The sequence below is a fragment of the Panicum virgatum genome, chromosome 4N (genome assembly GCF_016808335.1).
Source record: "Panicum virgatum strain AP13 chromosome 4N, P.virgatum_v5, whole genome shotgun sequence".
NCBI lineage: Eukaryota > Viridiplantae > Streptophyta > Magnoliopsida > Poales > Poaceae > Panicum > Panicum virgatum.
Genome location: NC_053148.1, coordinates 16,273,729 through 16,294,661, shown reverse-complemented (window position 1 = coordinate 16,294,661; position 20,933 = coordinate 16,273,729). Strand labels below are relative to the sequence as shown.

The 20,933-nt window shown below is 44.7% G+C and overlaps 2 long non-coding RNA genes and 1 pseudogene across 3 annotated transcripts; all 3 read left to right on the top strand.

Moving 5' to 3' along the window:
* The first annotated feature begins 945 nt into the window (after positions 1-945).
* Positions 946-4,718, top strand: LOC120668664. The gene is made up of 2 exons (XR_005672522.1): positions 946-1,163; positions 4,171-4,718. It is a non-coding gene; the product is annotated as an uncharacterized LOC120668664 (long non-coding RNA).
* On the top strand, positions 1,447-3,967 carry LOC120668663. Of its 2 annotated transcripts, none has more exons than XR_005672521.1 (4): positions 1,447-1,854; positions 1,949-2,059; positions 2,497-2,541; positions 3,669-3,967. It is a non-coding gene; the product is annotated as an uncharacterized LOC120668663 (long non-coding RNA). The 2 variants fall into 2 exon arrangements; XR_005672520.1 differs by having other exon boundaries at positions 1,920-2,059.
* A 4,735-nt stretch (positions 4,719-9,453) lies between the features above and the next one.
* On the top strand, positions 9,454-20,387 carry LOC120671194 (annotated as a pseudogene).
* The last annotated feature ends 546 nt before the right edge of the window (positions 20,388-20,933 follow it).

The following is a 20,933-nucleotide window of genomic DNA, read 5'->3' as shown; positions in this document are numbered from 1 at the left end:
GTAATACCCATTTTAACCATATCCATCAGTTTATACATAGCTGACGAACCTGCGATGGCAACGGGTGGTGTTCATCACGACCATGAATTGTCGCTTCCGGCGTCACCTAAAATGTATGACTGGCAGGAGGTGGAGCGCGCTTGCACTGCCTATCTGCACCGGCGAGGGGAGGCGGCACCTTTTCTCGTCTGGTGGCGGCGGCAGCGCCGCCGAAGCTCACGGACAGCGAGGAGGGTCCGAAGCTCGTGCACGACGCCCCTCCCGTGCTCAGCTCCTCCGCAAAGTGCGTCCAACGTCGGCCAGGAGGAACAGATCCCCACCATATGAGCCTCCGACGTCCTCTACGCGCAGCTGCTGCCGCCCTCTAGCTTATCTACTGGGTCCATGCCGAGCACCCTAACGCCATTGACGCCAAGCTCGAGGCTCGGTTACCCGCGCAACTGCACAAGCCTCTATCAGTCCACGCACGAGCACGCGCGAACCTTCACTTCGAGCGACGAATTAACACGAGCGTAGGGGGAGCACGAGCACTAGTTAGTGGTGTTATCAGCTGCTGCGTTACCCGCTGTGCGAGTGCTGAGTTGAGTAGATGTAGGAGCTTACTCATGGATTATTCAAGCCCGTTGGATAATTATCCACTTATTTGAGGATGGGTAAATTGGGGATGGGTAACATACGGGCATGGGTGCGGGTCACCCATTCCTTCCCCAACGGCATCGCTAAGCTGCGCTAGCAGTCAGTCGGTGGGCTGGGCTCTGGCGTGGCCGCCGTTCAGCTGAAGAGATGATGTGGCCCGTACTCCCTGCCCGCCGGGCCGCCGGATCGGCACGGCCTGCCAGCGCGCGAGATGGGCGCCCATCATCAGACAGAGAGGGCCACGCGACCCACGCCACGCTCAACGGCCTTCTTCTAGCCGACTGCCATCAGTGCAGTGGCGATGATGCGCCCATTGCATTGCACAGCTGCTAGCAGAACGAGCTAGCGTTTACCTGAACCGATTCTATAGAGTCTCTCGACCCTTCCACCGTCTACAGTAGGTCGTGGCGGCGGAACGGCGATTTGCGATTCGGCGTCGATCTCGCCATCTTCCCTTCGTCTCCGACACTGCTTTTGCCTTCGGAGGGGAAGGGAGGGGACGGGGCACGGCTAGATCCGCGACCAATGTATATATCCCCTCCTAGTATAAATTTAGATAGGTTAGGGTTAGGTTTACCCGCTTTGTCGGTGTTGAGCGGGTTCTTTTGCTCCCTCCTAAGGGCTCGTTTGGCATCTTGTTTCCCCGCCGGGTTCCCGGCCATTTCCCCGTGGAGGCAGGCCGCGTGGAAAGTTTTCACGGGCCACTCAACCGGCGCGTTTGGAAGCCTGCCTAACAAGGATCTCCAGCCCGATCGAGCCGGTTTTCCACGTGGAAATAAGCCCGACCTCCGGACACCGGGCATCGTTCCCGTCCCCGCATCGACTCGACTCCTCCGCTCCCCATCACCACCGCTGCACTCTCCTCCTCCTCCGCCGCCGCACGCCGCCTTGGTCGCGCTCTCCTCCTCCTTCCCCGTCGCCACTGTGCGTACGTGCTCTCCTCCTCCCCCTCCCCCCCCCACCGCGGTGGCGCTCTCCTTCTCCGCCGCCACCGCTGATCGCCTCGCTGTACTCGTCTCCATCGCCACCACATCAGGTGAGTCGATCCGATCTACGCGCCGCATCTGCTCCGTGCCCCCGCTAGTATCTCCTCGTACCTTTTCTTTTAGATCGCGGGGAAGAAGAGCTGCAGCCACGAATAGACGACAATCTGAGGCAGTTGGTCGTGGGAGTGTGAGGATCTTATCACTTCAGCGGCATGTCATCAAGATCTACTATGTGGGCTTGTTGTTCCTGCAGTTCTCTTTGTTTGTTTCTCAAGCTGTCGTATCATGTGTATGCAGGCTGGTGATGCTGTATCATGTGTATGCAGTAGGCTGGTGAGGTGGCCAGCCGGCAGTGTGCGTTTTGTTTCATCCTGATCCATCGAACCAGCTCCTACTACTAACTGCTGGTGGCTTGGCTTGAAATATTAGTGCATTTGGTACCTGCATTCTCAATCTTGCCTTTTTTTTCATCTCATTTCACGAAAGAACATGACAATGCTAATAGTGGTAGTTAGCTAGCCAGTGCAATTTTTAATGAAATACTAATCTACATTGATATTTATTAGAAATAAAATAGCTAGTTTCAGAGCAAGTGTAGCACACTTCTGCATATTTGATCTGATGCATGCTAGGATGTGATGTGATCCATGTGTAGCAAGTTGGAGTAATCTTGTTCAAGACTGAATATGCACTTTCTGTAACCATGAAACTGAGCCATGTAAACTTGTCTGATCATGTCTGACTGAAAAAGCAAGTAGAGTTAGTATAGATATCATCGAATGGATGAAGTTTTGTTTTGGTCTTGCACCCGAATTTCTAATACTTTTGTAATCATGTAAACTAAGCGAAATGTCAATTTTTGTGTTACTTGCAGAGTGCTCAGTGGAAGCAATGAATGGTATAAAACTGAAGCAATCAGGTAAGCATTTCTTATTCTGTGAAGCCTAGAGACAGTAGTTGAGGAAGACATTATACTTGTTTGGTCTAAGAAAAAAATGTGTTTGATGCTAGATTAATCACAAGGGTTGGGGGGGTTGTGGTGAAAACTAATCAGAAAAACATAAAACCACTGGTTGCCAATTGCCATAAATACTCGAGTCAAAAATATTGTAGTGTTGAAATTTTGTTCCCCACAAATAACCATACCCAATAGTGGTGAATTAATGTAGCACTATTAGCCTATCCATTTGTGGCACCTTTTGTTGTCACAAAAACATTTGATTTTGTTAGAAATTATTGTGTCAATTCTTCTTCTCACTATTTTATTATAACAGTGGTAAGTAAATCATCACAATTGATATGTGAAAAGTGACACCTTTATCATCACAATTTATTAAACTACTGATTTCTAAACTAATGATCGAAGCAGATCTCTTTGATGCCAATTTTCTTGCATTGATATTGGAGTGCTACTTGGTGGTGTCCACTGTCCACATAGATCTGAATTGTAATTCCACATATTATGTGTTTGATGGAGGCTGCAAAGCACCAGAATGTATGCGTGCAATAAGGTCACCCATTTGTTGATCAAGTTCTCTCCACTCTGTGTTTGACGCAAGGAAATAAGCTCATCACTCAAGAAACTAAGCTCATCGCGTTGGGCTTGCTGCTCTTGTTGCAATTGTGCATTTGTTTTGACCACTGTGGAGACTTGGCCTTCCAAAACTTGTGCATGTTGCTCAGCAGCCCCGGCACATTGCTCAGCAGCATCTGCACGTGCTCGAGCTGCAGCTTCGCGTTATTCTGAAGCCTCAATTAGCACTAGCTGCTAGTATTATTTTTTTCTAGTAGCATAAAACATGTGGTTGTCATGAAAAAGGTATTGAACATATGAGGTCTAAATTATATGTTGAATCTAAGCTGTACTGTAGGAGACTAGGAGTATTTTTCGAAATTCTTAAAGTGAATTGTAACAACTGATGACCTTTTAAGTTTGATTTTAAGTAGAATCATATTGTGTGTGTGGTATGAAAAATGCAGATATCTTTTAACATCTAACTTTTTGAATCCGAGTTAACATGTCGCTATTTTTTGTGTTACTTGCAGTGTGCTTGGTGGGAACCAATGCATGATCTCAGAGAAGTGAAGTTTTACATATTTGTGATGAATCAACATGGCAGTTGATTGTTAATGGCGCTACAAGTCCTTTTGATTCTTTGCAGTTGTGTTATTTATATGCATGCAAGTACCTGATATGGTTGGATGATACAAATCTGTTAGATGCATTATGCCTTGATAGCCGTTTATCTTTGTATTTTAATTTATGGGTGTACGGCAAACCACATGTTCTACATTCTGTAACCGTGGTAGACGTTGCCAGAGAAGATACGCAAGTTACCTAATTTTTTTTCATTTTTTTCCAATTTATTTGATCATTTTCTTTGTATCTAGAGATTTCTACCATTTGTCTTCCAAATGGTTACCGGGAATGAATTCCAAGCAGGGATTTCTCCCCATAGAATTGAGGGGGTTCTCACCTGCCACGAAAATCCCCCTCGGGGGTTCCTATCCCTGGGTTTTATGCCTCTTGCTGCCAAATAGGCCTAAGGGTCTTCGGTGTTGTCGACCTCGTCGGTGCGGGCTCCGGCGATCTAAAGGGAGGTATGTTTACCTCAACTTGATGCAATCCGGTCGGAGGTTGCTTGTGTACCGCGTCTTTTTGGGGTGTGGTTTCTGTTTACCCTTTACAGGTTCATCGTCATCCATGGTGTTGGATCTGCTACTGAAGCTCGAGGTGTCAGATCCTGCATTCCTGCTGCAATTCATGACGATGCTACGGCTAGCAGCCGTGTTGCAATGCCTGGGCGTTCAGCGATTTTACTGCATATCGCTTTGTTCGCGCTACTCATGGAGCCATTTCGAAACTATGATCGTGCTTCGTCAAGCTGGGATTCGGTTTTAAGCTTCAAGTTCTTTGTTCTTGTTAGCCTGTTGGTGTGGAGGGATGACGAACGGCGGCTCCAACCGAAGGCAATGAAGCTTAGCAGGAGATCCAGAGATTATTTGTAACTATGCAATTATGCTCGTGCGTTGCAACAGACAAAGTTGGTATAAGCATCGGATATGTATTGATGCCAAAATGTTAATTTGTAGGGATTTATGTGATCGAGTCGTGGACGGAGTGGTTGGTCTGACTCGCAAATGGGATGGACTAAGCTCCATCTATCAATAACATAGGTGGACCAAATCAACGCACTAAATCGAAAATTTGGGTAGAAATTTTCCTGTTTTTAGTAATAGATATAGATTTATAATTATCTCAAAGTTCTCTTGTAAGGGGTCGGAGGCACTGTAACTTTTATATCATTGTTAATAAAATTCAGCCCGTTTTCTCAGAAAAAAGATGCCAGCAGAAATAATACGAGTCGCGCGCGGCTGGCTGTCGCTGCATCGCAAAAACGAAGTGGCTCCGCTTGACGCGCAGGCGGGCCGTTGGCAGAAATAATGCAGGAAGCCGGAGGCCCAGTTGGCCCAGAGGGAGCTTGACGCGCAGGCGGGCCGTTGGCAGGAGCATGTGACCTTTTATGCAGGCGACTTGCAGGCGTGTATAAAATTCATATAAACATAGATAAAAAGAGAATTTTTACGATGATTGAAAAAAAAGATCCGTCCATCTGATAGAATTGCACGGTGCTCAAGGTAGGAAGTACCTAGACTAAAGTACCTGATGGTACAAAAATATGGGACCAAGTACAAAAAGAGTGGGACCGAATACTAATTTAATTTTTTTATTTCTTTTTTTACGATTTTGCATAAATATATTTGGGTGAAGAGAAGTAAAAAAGTATACTCCCGCCGCCAGTTGAAACGGCTATAGCCATTTGAAACGACGGTAAGTGCAAATGCCGCCATTTCAATTGGCGTGAAGGCCCTGCACAGACAGGATAAAAACCTGCAAGCGATACCGCCGCAGCAGCAGAGCCTACCTCCATTTCAAATGGCTATATCCGTTTGAAACGGCGGTATGGTCTTCAACCCTCCTGCCGCCGGGAAATAAATTTGGTGGGACAAACCACCGTTTGAACCGGCTATAGCCGTCTGAAACAGTGATAAATCTCCATATTTTTAGAAGATAGTCCAATAATATAAATTTGAATATTTTCAGATTGAATCCTACTTCTTGAAATCAAATGTGAAGTACTAGATGATTTTGCAAATTACCATTACAAAGTCGCACAAAAAATTTGTTGTTATTAACTCGTGAGGGAACTTGAAGTCTGAGAATGTATTATTATATATATCAAAAACAGCAGAAAAGTACCAAATTAATTGCGTGTACAAACCTAGCGACACAAGAATCTAGCCTTTTCAGTGTGTTTTCAAATAAACTTTTCAGTCTAATTTGAAATAGGCTTTACAGTGTCCTTCGAAATAAGCTTTTCAGTGTCCTTCGAAATAGGCTTCTTTCCTAGGAGCACGGGAGGAGAAGGGGGCATGAGGGAGAGAGAATGGGAGGGAGGGGGGCAGTCTGGGAGGGGGCGGCGGTGGGGTAAAAAAAATAAAAAAAATCTGACATGTGGGTTCCGCGGCTGTTAGTTGGTATAAAGGAAAGATATAGAGGATGAATGAGTGCGGAAGAATTGGATATAGAGGAGAGAATCTTGATGACCAGGACGGAATATTTTTTTAGAGAATAAATTTAGAGTACGACGAGTGCGTACAGCCCGAGATAAACGGGACACATCTGCAAATTGTTTTTTAAGTAGTGTAGCATGGTTGTCTGTGTTGTTGCTAGTCACGGGCCGATGCGCTCACGCGGTGCGTGCGTGGAAATCTAAGCACAGGTAGGGGAGATGCTCTGGTGATGCAGGTGGGTCATGGTTACATATACACTGTTCCATTCACGTATTTGCTCATCTTGATCCTGCTACCCGGTAGCCACTAGGGGGGTGACTGATTAATTTGGCTGTCGCATCTCAATGACGAAGAGCGGTGACCTAGGTTAATACTTCCTCCGATTACAAAAGAATACAATTCTCACATTTTGATAAGTCCAACAGTTTCAATTTTGACTAAAGTTATATAAAAATAGTAAGGTTCATAATATAAAATAAGTATCATCAGATTCGTTATATAATATATTTTCATAATAAATTTATTTGGAGACATAAACATTAATATATTTACTACAAATTTGGTCAAATTTAAACTAATTTGACCGGTAAGGATTCTATAATTGTATTCTTTTGTGGACAGAGGAAGTAACTTACTCTTGGCACGAGGCATGCATCGCTCTCTTCACTGGGTTTGGATTAAGCAAGTTCCTGGTGAGGTTCTGAGATGTCAGCACTGATATATTAAAGAGAGAGAGAGAGCTCCATCCAATGCGCTTTGGTTTGGGACAACTCGCGAACGCACGCGTAGGGCAGTGGTTGAACGTTGAAGTGCCGATGGATTGTCATAAAGGGTCTGTTTGGTTATTGCGCTATGTCTAGCCTGGTTAGGATTCTTAGCCTGGCTTGGTCAAGTCTTGGCTTACGGGATACAATGAGCCATGTTTGGTTGCATGAATCGAGCAAGTCTGGCCTGAGCATGATTATATTTGGTTGCCTGGTCTGTTTGCATATGGTCACCTCTTTCCTGCTACGGTGACTTTACCATCTCATTCCTAATCTTTCCTCTCTAGCTCCGGGAGCATGGCCCAGCTCAACACTGAGGCCATGGAAATTTCTTTCCTTGAAATAGAGAGAGCCCCTGGAAATCAGTGCTCCATCCGCACCAACCAAAAGGAAATGAAAAAATTAAAGGGAAAACGAATAGGGGAAGATCGATTCCCCATTCTAGAAGCTACTTCAATTAAGAGGAGTTGCCTCAATCCGTCAAAGGCTCCACTCCTCGAGAACATCTCCAAGGATTCCATATATCCGGCCCCTTCCTCTCTCTCTCCGGCGACGAGAGGGAGGTGGCCCGGTAGGGCTACAGTCGTCTTGTGTGTTTTGGTGTGTGCGGTGCGTTGTGAGGTTTTATTTCTTTCTGTTACTGCTGTAGTTGGTCTTGTTCCACCGTTTGTGTTGTTTTGTTAGGGGGTGTTTTGTTGGTGAAAAAGTTTATGTTTTGGTATTGTAGCACATTTTATTGTTATTTGACAATTAATGTCTAATTAGGCTTAAAAGATTCGTCTCGTCCTAATCAGTTAAATTGTGTAATTTGTTTTTTTAACTGTATTTAATATTTTATATATGTGTCCGAAGATTCGATGTGATGGGTACTGTACTAATTTTTTTTGAACCTAACGCACCCTAAGCTCTTCGGGAGCTCTCTCCGGATTGGATGGCTGTAACGGTGGAGGCACGCTAGAAACTTGTGTTCAGACGGGGAAAAAAAAAGAGAAGGTAGCACGCTAGAAACGGGAATCTTTGGTCTCACGTCGACAGGAGAGGCATGGTTTTTTAAAAAACTTTATGTGCATGCGTGTACTTTACTCAACGTTCACGCGTCGTTGGGATGGCAACCGGCAAGGCGCCCACTTTCGGCAGCTGTTGCACTTGCCGTTCTCTCTAATTGCAACTTGTTGAAGGTCCCGGCCTGTTCATTATTCATTCGGCTTAACTTTTCTATTGTCGCTGCCTCGGCACTATCACCGTGCCTTCCTTATTTTGACTTGACTAGACTGTAGAGTCGTTCTCTCGATCCGTAGTTGGCGGTGAGACGGTACTTTGGTTTCTTGCGCAAAAGCCTCTGCATGCCAGCAATAATATAATCAATGTATACATTTGAACATTATTGTAGTATAGTGGCGTATGCGGTAGGTAGGTGCCCGAGAGCATAGCTCGTGATTTCGTCTCATTTCGTGCGCAAAAGCCTGCATCCCAAAAACAATATAATTAAGGTATATACAAATATATTAGTAAATTGTACTAATTTTCCCCTTCGCCTCCCGAAGAGAGCTACCTACATATATACTACATGTACCAAGGAGACCAGTCAATAATACTACCGGGCCACCACTAAATAAAGTTTTGATACCTTGGTTTTTGCCTTCCTTTCTTTATTTTGGTATATACTAAGGAGTGCTCGATAAGAGCATGGCTTAGTGCAAGTTTAATGGTTGGCGGGGAGCCGGCGGGGAGCTTGCGTGGTGAAGCGGGCGGGGAATGAAACGCCGACTGACACCGGCGGAGATGCGTTGCGTGTCTTGCGATTGGCTGAGCAGCGACCTGGCTGCGGGGCCACCACCATGCCGCGCGCGTCCCAGCCGGCGGCCGGCGAAAGCTATTAAACTTGCTCTTATAAGTATGCCCGCTCGCCGGCTGGGAAGCACTCCAGGTCATCCAAACTGCAGAGCCGTGGTGGTGGGCCCTATCAAAATTTAATGCTCAGCTGTATTGTGGAAGCATAGGATTGGAAGAGGGACTGCTACAGTATATTTCGCCGGCTGTTGATCGCCGTCTCGTGAATCGCCCATCTCCGTCTCTCTCTTACTTTCTCTCTCCGCCACGTGAGATCTCGCCGGCTTCTCTCCAACTGTAATACTTGCTCTAAGAGTAGTGCTGCCTGCAGGCTGTAACTAGTAGTAGCTACTAATATAGGAGTAATGTCGAAAAACAATAGCCGTGGTGCTGCCATTGAGACTTGAGCATCGGAACGGAGCTATACCAAACTACAAAAGCACCAGTAGTCACTCTGCCATCTAGCTAAGCTGCAGCGCGTACCTCAGATCTGGGGCTAGCTAGCTGTGCGTCATCACTACTCTCGATCTTCAAAAGCAGCTAGTCGGAAACTCGAGGTACTTGCTCTGTGCCTGATGGATCCAAGGCTGCTCGATCAACAGCTTCAATTCCTCTTTCTGATCCGCTGGTTAACTTCGAGTTTACTTCTGACTCCGCTCAGTGCGCACGACGACGAATACCGATCAAGCCCTTCTTCAGCTGGCAATCGTTCTCAAGTTCCAGACCGCTGTTAGCTGCTACTAATATAATCCATTTCTGAGAGCAAGGTATGCTAGTTAGTCTTCCATTCTTTTAAACCGTCATCAATTCAGTACATCTCTTTTGCTGTAGCCTGTCACGTACGTGCTCTTTGTGATTCAAAATTGTTTGGTATACATGGAGTTGGGTACTTGGTCTACAGACTATACAAGGGACAACACCACAGTATATAGTTCTTTCTTCTTTTCCAGTATTGGATATCACGAATGGTTCCCCTGAAAATAGTTATGGATCTACATTTATCTAATAAGATCAATGGAATATACAAAGGATAGCATCTAGACCACCCATGTTAGTTCACAGTTTATGGCCATTAATCGTCCACTATTTTAATCTGGAGTAGAAATATATGTTGCAACATTATTATTGTTTGCCATCGAATTATTTTTTGCTTGAAAACTCCATATATATAAATATCCATTTTGCAATAATTATCAAAAGGCTAGGATTTGGCTCAGTGAATCTTTGAAACATGAGTATAGTGGAGGCTGCTTCAGCTTTGCATCAGGGTTTGTTGCTTCAGTGACCAAGTCGAACCTTACTCTCTGTCTTCTCAGTGAGTGCTGGTGCTGCTCCACTTTTTGGCGACGTAACGTATTGCTACAACAATTAATCATGAGTTGGTTCTCAGTAACCATCATCATACAAGTAGGGGGCCGTTTAGTTACCAAAAATTTTCACCCAAAAATTTTCACCTCCCCTTTAAACACATGTATGAAGTACTAAATATAATTAAATAACAAAACTAATTACACAGTTTGGATGTATATGACGAGACGAATCTTTTAAGCCTAATTAGTGCATGATTAGTCATAAGTGCTACAGTAACCCCACATGTGCTAATGACGCGGTCAAAGGCCTCAAAAGATTCGTCTCGTGGTTTCCAAGTGAGTTCTGAAATTAGTTTTTTAATTAGTGCCCGAAAAACCCTCCCGGCATCTGGTCAAACAATCGATGTGACCTTTTGTCCAAAAATTTTCACTAACTAAACACCCCCTAGATCTGTTTCCCAAAATATTCTCATATGCATGCATTATTGACTTCGAATATATGAAATGAAATCTCCAGGCAGCACAAGTTAATTAATTTCACTTGTTTTCCGTCATACAATTTTATTCCTGAGTAGATGATGCAGCAGCGCTGACAACATCAGATTAGTACTAATTTTTTAATACTCAGTATAGTAATTTGCTCGTGTTGTAATTTCATTCACAGGGGCTAGTCCGAAAGAGAACTTTTGAAGCATGACTGGAATGGAGGCTGCTTTAGTTTCAGGAGTGTTGAAGGTCGCAGGCGCCAAGCTAGTTTCACTGATAGCCAGTCAGTTTGCTTCCATAACTGGTGTAAAGAAAGATCTCTGTGAGCTCAAGGATATACATGATGATATTACAGAATTGCTTCGTGACAGAGCAATAGAGGGTGGCACACCGCCGCCATGGGTGAACAAATTGAGAAACATTGCTTATGATATAGATGATTTACTCTATGAAGTCCAGCTACAAGCTGAGAAGCACAAGATGGAAAGCGATGTTAAAAAGCAACTTATACCTGGCTGTGGCTTCTGTGCGAAACCCAAATCATTTGCCTTCCGATGCAAGGTGGCCCGTAAGATGAAGACAATCAAGGTGGAATTTGCTGCGATTGTGAAGCAAAGAAGTGATGCCAATACTATAAGGAATAATTTACCAGCGGATCGTCCTGTTGGGAACAGAAACAGCACAACTGGCGAGCTCTCCATGTTGGGTAACGTTGAAGACTCAAAAATACCAATAAGAGATGAGGAGAAGGGTAAAATTATATGCAAGATTTTAGAAGCTAATGAAGGAGTGGATGGCCCAACGATAGTTTCTATTGTCGGACTAGGCGGGTCTGGAAAAACTACTTTGGCCAAACATGTCTGCCATGATAGCAAAATAAAGGAGCACTTCGCCGATAAGGTATTCTGGGTCCATGTGTCTGAAGAATCATTCGATGAGAAGAAGCTTATCGGCAAGCTATTTCAAGCTATCACTAAGCAAAATTCGCTTCTTCATGCCCCAGAACACATGCTCCATGAAATTTCGAACAAGTTAGAGGGCAAGAAGTTTCTTCTTGTCCTGGATGATGCATGGCATCCGGGCAAGCTTGACTGGGAAAAATTCATGGTGCACCTAAAGAATGGTGCACCAGGAAGCAAAATATTGCTAACTACTCGTGATAAGAAGGTTGCAGAACTTGTGAATTCAAGCTATATCCTTGAGTTGGCGTTCTTGGAGGAATCTGATAGCTGGGAATTGTTCCTAAAGTGTTCAGGGTGGAAGGAGGAAGATTTAGCCTCAGAGTTCATAAAGGTTGGAAAAGAGACCCTAAACAAATGTAGTGGCGTGCCTCTAGCAATCAGGACTGTTGGAGGTATCCTCTGTGAAAAGAAGGAAATAAGTTTTTGGAAAGCCATAAGAGACAGTGATTTATGGAAAGATGAGAGTATAAAAGATAGAGTGTTTGCTTCCTTGAAATTGAGCTTCATTCAATTGCCAGATGTACTGAAGCAGTGCTTTATGTTTTGCTCTATATTCCCGAAGGGGCTATGAAATCTACAAAGATGGCTTGATTGCACAATGGGTTGCCCATGGATTCATCAATTCAATGGATGGAGTGCAACCAGAAGATATCGGACGTGACTACTTTGATTCTGTTGTAAAAGTCGGCTTTCTTCAGGATCCTTCTAGCCACTGGTATACTAATCATCTAGTATGTAAGATGCATGATTTGATACATGATCTCACTCGACAAATACTATCGGATGAAGTGAGGACTAGTCTGCCGAATAATACTCAGAGGTGCAGATACTTATCTTTGACTTCATGCGCAGAGAAAGTTGACCGGGGCTCATTTTACAAGGTCCATGCTCTGTTTGTATCTGAGGGTAATCCAAGATTTGATAAACCAGTTAAGAAGAGTTCCTGTATCCGCAGTATTGTTCTGGACTACACAAATAGCACTAAATTTCCTCAATTCATACTGAAGTTTGAGTATCTTGGATATCTTGAAATTCATAATCTTAGTTGCAAAAGAATTCCAGAAGCTATCTCATGCTGCTGGAACTTGCTGTCGCTTCATTTTATCAGATGCAAAGATCTTGTTATGTTACCATAGTCCATTGGCAAGCTTAAGAAGCTACGAACTCTAGAGCTGAATTATGCTACGGAGCTTGAGAGTTTACCTCTGTCAATTGGTGATTGTCGAGACCTTCAATCCTTCAATCTGCACTACTGTGAAAAAGTTAAGATACCAAGCACCACCTGTAAAATTAGAAACCTAAGGGCCCTTCGTGTATCTGGTTGTTCATTTCTGAAACAGTTGCCGTCAGAACTAACCGGGGAGTTCAGCAACTTGCAGATAATCAACTTAGCTTATTGCATACAGTTGGAGGACCTGCCAAGCACACTGTCCTGTCCTATGCTGCGTACTCTTGACCTTTCTGGAACAAAAGTTAATATGCTACCTCCATGGGTTACTAGGGCTAGTACTTTGGAATGTCTAAATCTTGAGAATTGCAGTGAGCTAGTGGAGTTGCCTAAAGATATAGGGAAGTTAAAATGGCTTGAAGTTTTGAACATAGCAGACTGCACCAAACTGCTCTGCTTGCCATCAGGTATTGGGCAGCTGACCCGTTTAAGACAGCTGGGCTTGTTTGTTGTTGGGTGTGGTGGAGATGATGCGAGAATATCTGAGCTTGAAAATCTTGATATGCTAAGTGGTGAAATGGTCATTACAAACCTTAAGTATGTGAAGGATCCGTGTGACGCTGAGAAGGCTTGCTTGAAGCGTAAGAACCGCATACAGGAACTGGAGCTGAACTGGTCTTTGAGTGATACAGATAAAGAGTTGGCACCAAATGTGGAGCAAGAGCAGGGTGTGCTGAGCGCACTTGAACCACCAAAGCAAATTATGGACTTGAAAATCAAAGGTTACAGAGGTACTTGTTTTCCATGGTGGATGATGAAGCACAATGATTCTTCTTATTGTGAGGACACACTATCCAAGCAAACCAGTCCCTGTCAGTTCATGTCTCTTACTCGACTGAATCTAAGTTATTTGCCTAACTTGAAGCACGTGCGAGGACTTTCAGAGTTTCCTTCGCTGAAGTTCCTCACGCTGTGGAGTATGCCCAAACTAGAGGAGCTGCGGACTACAACAGGTGGTTTCGAAACTGGGGAGGAGGCATTAAAAGCACAGTGCTGCTTCCCTGCCCTGTACGAACTATCTATACTGTGGTGTCCAAGGACCCTGTTTAGTCTCCCTGTAAACGTAAAAACGTAAAATTTTGCGAAGGAATCTTGCTAATTTAAAGTATTTAATGAAATCTATTTACAAAACTTTTTGCATGGATGGGCTGTAAATCACGAGACGAATCTAATGAGCCTACTTAATCCATAATTTGCAACAGTGATGCTACAGTAACCATTCGTTAATTATTGCTTAATCATGAATTAATTAACATCATTAGATTCGTCTCGCGATTTACAACCCATCTGTGTAAAAAAAATTGTAAATAGACTTCATTTAGTACTTCAAATTGGTAAGATTCCGTCGCAAATTTTTTTTTACATGTAAAGAGAACTAAACAGGGCCAAAGTTATTGTGTGTGAAGCCATACTTCCCACCATCTCTGGAGCAGCTGTCTTTAAGTGCGTACGACAGCTTGCAGCTGTTAGCCCCAGGTAACTTCTTCCACCCGCTTCGTTCAACAGATGAATCCTCGTCGTCCTGCAACGTGCGCTCGGCGGTCCCACACCTCCGAGGGTTGGAGCTAATACGAATGAAGGCAGCAGCATCTGGCTGGGAATACCTGCAGCACCACACAGAACTGGAGACCTTGATGATTCGACACAGCGATGACCTGACACAATTGTCCGAGAGCATCCGAAGCCTCACCTCTCTCTGGCAGCTGTGGGTCTTTTCCTGCCCCGCCCTTGCCAAGCTGCTCGAGTGGCTGGGAGAACTGCGGTCATTAAAAGAACTGCGTGTCTGCGATGGAACAAGGATTGCTGGCCTCCCTCAATCAATGAAGCACCTTACGTCCCTGGTGGAGCTTGCCATTGGTTGTGGGAACAATCTGGACCAGCTGCCTGACGTGATTCAGCACCTGACCGCCCTTGATGTTAGAAATCTAGGCAATTTTCGGTATATTTTAATTCTAAAATTAAATGTATAAACTAGCAATATTTCTATGACTTTAAGGAGTAAAATAAAACATGTGAATATGTTTATACTTATCACACATATAAGCATAAACAATATAAATAACCAAAGTTTCAGGGAGTACCCTAAAGCGGGGCCGTTGCCGGAGGCATTGGCTGCGCTGTTACCAACTGGAGTAGACATCTACTCGGTTGGCCTCAGTCGAAGTAGTCGAACTAAATCGGTGCAGGAAGAAGTTCGCAGTGCAGTCCCACGAACGGTCACCAAGATGTAGTCGACGTAGTCGTTCGGCCACCAGAATGTAGTCGACGTAGTCGTTCGGCTCGTCCACCAGGAAGTAGTCGTACAATCGGGCAAAGCCTTAGTATTTTTGAGCAGTCACGCCAAAGCGTTACCCAAAAACCTGATTGCCCGCCTATCCCGTGCAGGATCTCAAGGCGAGCAAGGTTTCGGAGGCCTGCTCACGCTAATTCTGTGCGCGCAGAAATTAGCGTTGGGGAACTCAGTTGTTGCAACTGGAGAGGGAGAAGAGAGGAGCCGAGTTGTCTCAGTGCTCTGGTGCAGGATGGATGAGGGGAATGGCACTCCTTATATAGTGACTCAGGTGCTCAGGTTCGTTGAACCTGGACACCATCAGAGTCATTTAGGTGATGCGGTTATGGCCATTAATTACAGATTTAATTGCACGTTTAATCGCACGATTAATTGCTGTCAACGGCAAAATAGCCATCACATCACACCGCGCCGCGCCGCGCCGCGCCGCGCCGCGCCGCGCCGCGCCGCGCCGCGCCGCACCGCACCGCCCGTCCGGCCGGCCGCGCCGCGCCGCGCCTCGTCTCGGCCACGGCCACGGCACGGCCCGGCCCGGCCCGGCTCGGCGAGGCGAGCGAGCGCGCGCGCGCGTGTGGTTCACCGTCCTCCTCTTACCGGCTTCACAAGTGGTGTACAAGAAGTCCACCTTTTAAGTCGGTTGAGATCCTCCTCAATTCCCGGTACGGAATTAAACATTGATTCCCTAGCATTAATAGTGGGCTTTAAATTCTTTTAATGCTTTAGAATAAATGGTCCAAGCCCATTACTCCAACAATCCCCACCAAGAAATTCAAGCCACACTAGAAATACCCTCATTCTCTCATTGATATACCAGTATTCGACAGAGACTGTTAAGTTGAACTTCCATCTAGGACAAAGGCTACACTTATTCACAACTGTGCAATGGACTATGCCTTGAATTGCCAGTTTTGTGCAAACAAGTTTGACCAGAGCCCTACACTGGTACTAGGCTGCAAAAGCATCCCCGCGGTTTGGAGCTTATAAGTCATACTCCAGGCCCTTCATGAGTTTCTAGAGAATACCCAATTCTCATAGACCATGACCAGTGGTCAAACTCATATAGGTGTGTTCCTTTCAGATGTTCTGTAGGACAACATCTTTGTTTCAAGAAAACAACTCATTTGTTTAAAAGAAACCACCTGGCACACATTAAGGTATAGACCAACCTGCCATACAGATTAGAAGAGAAATGCACCTTATACACGGAATGAGCCCTTTTCACAAAGGTTCTCTTCTCACAGTCAGACTTTAGTTTGTTTCACCATCCTAATTCACGGGATCTCCGATCACATAGGACAGGTTTCCACTATAGAATGACTCACGTGGGTCTCAAGCCCAATTCCATAGATGCATTGTCTATCACATTTCGTGAAAGACCCTTTGTAAACTGATCTGCCAGATTTTTAGCCGTCTGAACATAGTCCAGGGCTATAACTCCGGAGTTTCTCAATTTTCTGACAGATTTCAACCGCCTTTTCACATGTCTAGATGACTTCATGTTATCCTTTGAACTATTCACCTTGACAATTACCGTTTGATTGTCACAGTTCATTAGGATTGCCGGTAACGGTTTTTCAACTATCGGCAAGTCCATAAGGAGCTCACGAAGCCACTCAGCCTCAACAGTGGCGGTATCTAATGCTGTGAGTTCTGCTTCCATAGTTGACCTCGTTAAGATGGTCTGCTTGCAAGACTTCCAGGAAACAGCTCCACCACCAAGTGTAAACACATATCCACTTGTGGCCTTTATCTCATCAGCATCAGAAATCCAATTTGAATCACTATACCCTTCTAGTACCCTTGGGTACCCGGTGTAGTGAATTCCATAGTTCATTGTCCCCTTCAGATAGCGCATTACTCTTTCAAGACCCTTCCAATGATCATCTCCCGGGTTTGAAACAAACCGGCTCAGTTTGCTTACAGCAAACGAGATATCAGGTCTTGTAGCGCTCGCTAAATATATTAATGAACCAATGATCTGAGAATATCTCAGCTGATCTCGCATTATCCTTTTGTTCTTTCTAAGAATTAAACTGGCATCATATGGTGTTGAGACAGGTTTATAGTCACTATAACCAAAGCGACTTAACACCTTCTCCACATAGTGAGACTGTGTAAGAATCACCCCACCATTGATCTCTTTTACCAGCTTTATATTAAGGATAACATCAGCTTCTCCCAGATCCTTCATCTCAAAATTTTGAGATAAAAACTCTTTGACTTCCTTAATCACATTAAGGCTAGTCCCAAAAATCAGTATGTCATCCACATACAAGCACAAAATCACTCCTTCAGCCCCACCATAGCGATAGTACACACATCTGTCAGCTTCGTTCACAACAAAGCCGGCAGAGGTCAAAGTTCTATCAAACTTTTCATGTACGTAAGTATGACAGTGTTGGCCTTTTCTTCTCCCATTCCTTGAAAGGAGTTATCTCTTTATTCTTTGTAGGAACACGGTTTAGGACATGACATGCAGTCAATATAGCCTCACCCCACCATTCCTTGGAAAGTCCCGCTGTATCTAACATGGCGTTAACCAAATCCGTTAGAGTGCGGTTCTTTCTTTCGGCAACCCCATTTGACTGAGGTGAATAGGGAGGCGTCCTCTCATGAATAATACCATGTTCCTCGCAGAATAAAGTAAATAAATTTGAGAAATACTCGCCACCACGATCTGACCTAACTCTTTTGATCTTTCTCTCAAGTTGGTTTTCTACTTCAGCTTTATAGATTTTAAAGTAGTGTAAAGCTTCATATTTTGACTTCAACAAATAGATGTAACAAAATCTAGTACTATCATCAATCAAAGTCATGAAATATTTTTACCACCTTTTGTCAACACTCCATTCATTTCGCACAAATCGGAATGAATTAATTCTAAGGGTGCCAAGCTCCTTGCCTCCGCGATCTTATGAGGCTTACGAGTTTGTTTTGATTCAACACATACATGACACTTAGAATTTTTGACAAAAGTGAACTTTGGAATTAAGCTCAAATTAGCTAAGCGCATCATACAACCAAAATTAACGCGACAAAGCCTCGAATGCCAAACATTTGTTTCATCAACGTTAATAACATTGTATGCAATTTTATTACAAACATCTGACAAAGAAAGACGGGACAAACCTCCGCTTTCATAACCTTTTCCAACAAAAGTACCAAACTTAGACAAGATACATTTATTGGACTCAAAGACTAATTTGAAACCATCTCTACACAGTAGAGAGCCGCTGACTAAATTCTTCTTGATGGTGGGGACATGCTGCACGTTCTTCAGCTGCATGGTCTTCCCCGAAGTAAACTTCAGATTTACCGTACCAACACCAAGAACACGCGCATGTGATCCGTTCCCCATCAGCAAGGAGGAAGTCCCGCCGGTCTGGTAAGAAGAGAACAAAGAAGCATCAGCACAAACATGAATATTAGCACCAGTATCAACCCACCACTCGGGTGAACCAAAGACTGAAAGAACAGTAGGTAATAAATTACCGTACCCCGAAGTTCCTCCAGGCTCGCTAATAACCATGTTGGCGGAGTTGTTGCCTTTGCGGTTCGGACACTTTGCAGCAAAGTGATCCGTACTAGTGCACACATAGCAAGCTCCCGTCTTCTTCTTCTTCTTAAAAGTGGTTGTCTTGTTAGTCTTTGGTTGGTTCTGCGGTGGCTTTTTCTTGTTCTTGTTGGAGTTGTTCTTCTGAACAAGATTGGCACTTGAAGCACCAACAACTCCTTTCCCACGTATGTCCTTTGCTCTCGCCTTCTCCTCAACATCAAGAGTCCCTATGAGTCCATCTATTGTGAACTCCTGTCTCTTATGTTTTAGAGAAGTAGCAAAGTCCCTCCAAGAAGGTGGCAGCTTAGAGATTATACCTCCAGCCACAAACTTATTGGGTAACACACATGGGGACTTTTTGCTGCAATTTTTGAGATCTTTTGCCAGAGTATGTATTTCATGAGCCTGTTCCACTACAGAACGGTCTTCGACCATCCTGTACTCAAGGAACTGCTCCATGATATACAACTCACTCCCGGCGTCAGATACTCCATATTGAGCCTCAAGAGCATCCCACAAAGCTTTGCCAGTTGGCAGCCGGATATAAGAATCCACCAGGTTATCACCGAGAACACTAATGATCAAGCCTCGAAAGAGGATATCAGCCTCATCGAACGCACTCCCTTCCTCTGGAGAGAATTGTTCAGGCTTACCCTCTTTCACATGGATCACTCTCGATAGTGTTAACCACAGTATAAGCCGCTCTTGCCAACGTTTGTAATTTGAACCATCAAAAAGGTGATGGTTTGATTGATGCAGCAAAGCTAGATACCGAAAACCTATTAACATCATCAGGTTTTTGGATTGTTAGAAATCTAGGCAATTTTCGGTATATTTTAATTCCAAAATTAAATGTATAAACTAGCAATATTTCTATGACTTTAAGGAGTAAAATAAAACATGTGAATATGTTTATACTTATCACACATATAAGCATAAACAATATAAATAACCAAAGTTTCAGGGAGTACCCTAAAGCGGGGCCGTTGCCGGAGGCATTGGCTGCGCTGTTACCAACTGGAGTAGACATCTACTCGGTTGGCCTCAGTCGAAGTAGTCGAACTAAATCGGTGCAGGAAGAAGTTCGCAGTGCAGTCCCACGAACGGTCACCAAGATGTAGTCGACGTAGTCGTTCGGCCACCAGAATGTAGTCGACGTAGTCGTTCGGCTCGTCCACCAGGAAGTAGTCGTACAATCGGGCAAAGCCTTAGTATTTTTGAGCAGTCACGCCAAAGCGTTACCCAAAAACCTGATCAGAGTCATTTAGGTGATGCGGTTATGGCCATTAATTACAGAGGCGAGCGAGCGCGCGCGCGCGTGTGGTTCACCGTCCTCCTCTTACCGGCTTCACAAGTGGTGTACAAGAAGTCCACCTTTTAAGTCGGTTGAGATCCTCCTCAATTCCCGGTACGGAATTAAACATTGATTCCCTAGCATTAATAGTGGGCTTTAAATTCTTTTAATGCTTTAGAATAAATGGGCCAAGCCCATTACTCCAACAGTGCTCACCTTGGAAGATTGTGCTGCAATGACCGTGCTGCCGGAGTGGATTGGACAACTCTCCAAACTCCGTCGTCTTGCTATCTATCGTTGCCCTGGCCTTCAATGCCTGCCCCAATCCATACGAGGCCTTACTGCTCTCGAAGTATTGGACATCGGCCGCTGCACTCCTGATTTCGCAAGGCGTTACAAGGAAGGAACGGAGGCAGACTGGCACCTTGTATCTGGCATTAGTTTTGTTGACGTACGTACGTGATTAGGGGGGCCAGGACACGCAGACACAGATGTGGCATCATCCAACCCTTGGTACGTCGTCTCTGTTACTTACTTCCTCCGTCCTAAATTATAATTCGTTTTAGTTTTTCTAAATTCATTGTTTTTTGTACAGAAATGGCCAAGTCTTGTAATGCTTGCCTATAGAAGTCGATGGTAGTTTTCTGTTCCCAGCATCAGCGGCCAACGGTGAATGGAACGCCGGTGTTCCTAGCTACGAGTTACTTCCACCTCACGCGGCCTCCGGAACGGAGGTCCAACTCAGTCCATTTCATTACCAACATCGACGGATGAAAAAATGCCGAACAGGGTACTCCAGCACAGGGGCGGAGCCAGCCGCCGCAGCCAACGACGTCAGCTCCATCAAAGATCGATGTCAACTCAGTGAATGAACCGTATGAAACAGTATTTTCTTACTAATTTTGGAGAGAGCCGTTGTTGTCAGCTGACAACGATAACTACACCTAGCTCCGCCTCTGCTCCAGCAACGATGATGTTAACATCACTGACGAGCACGGACATAAGGATTCCACAAC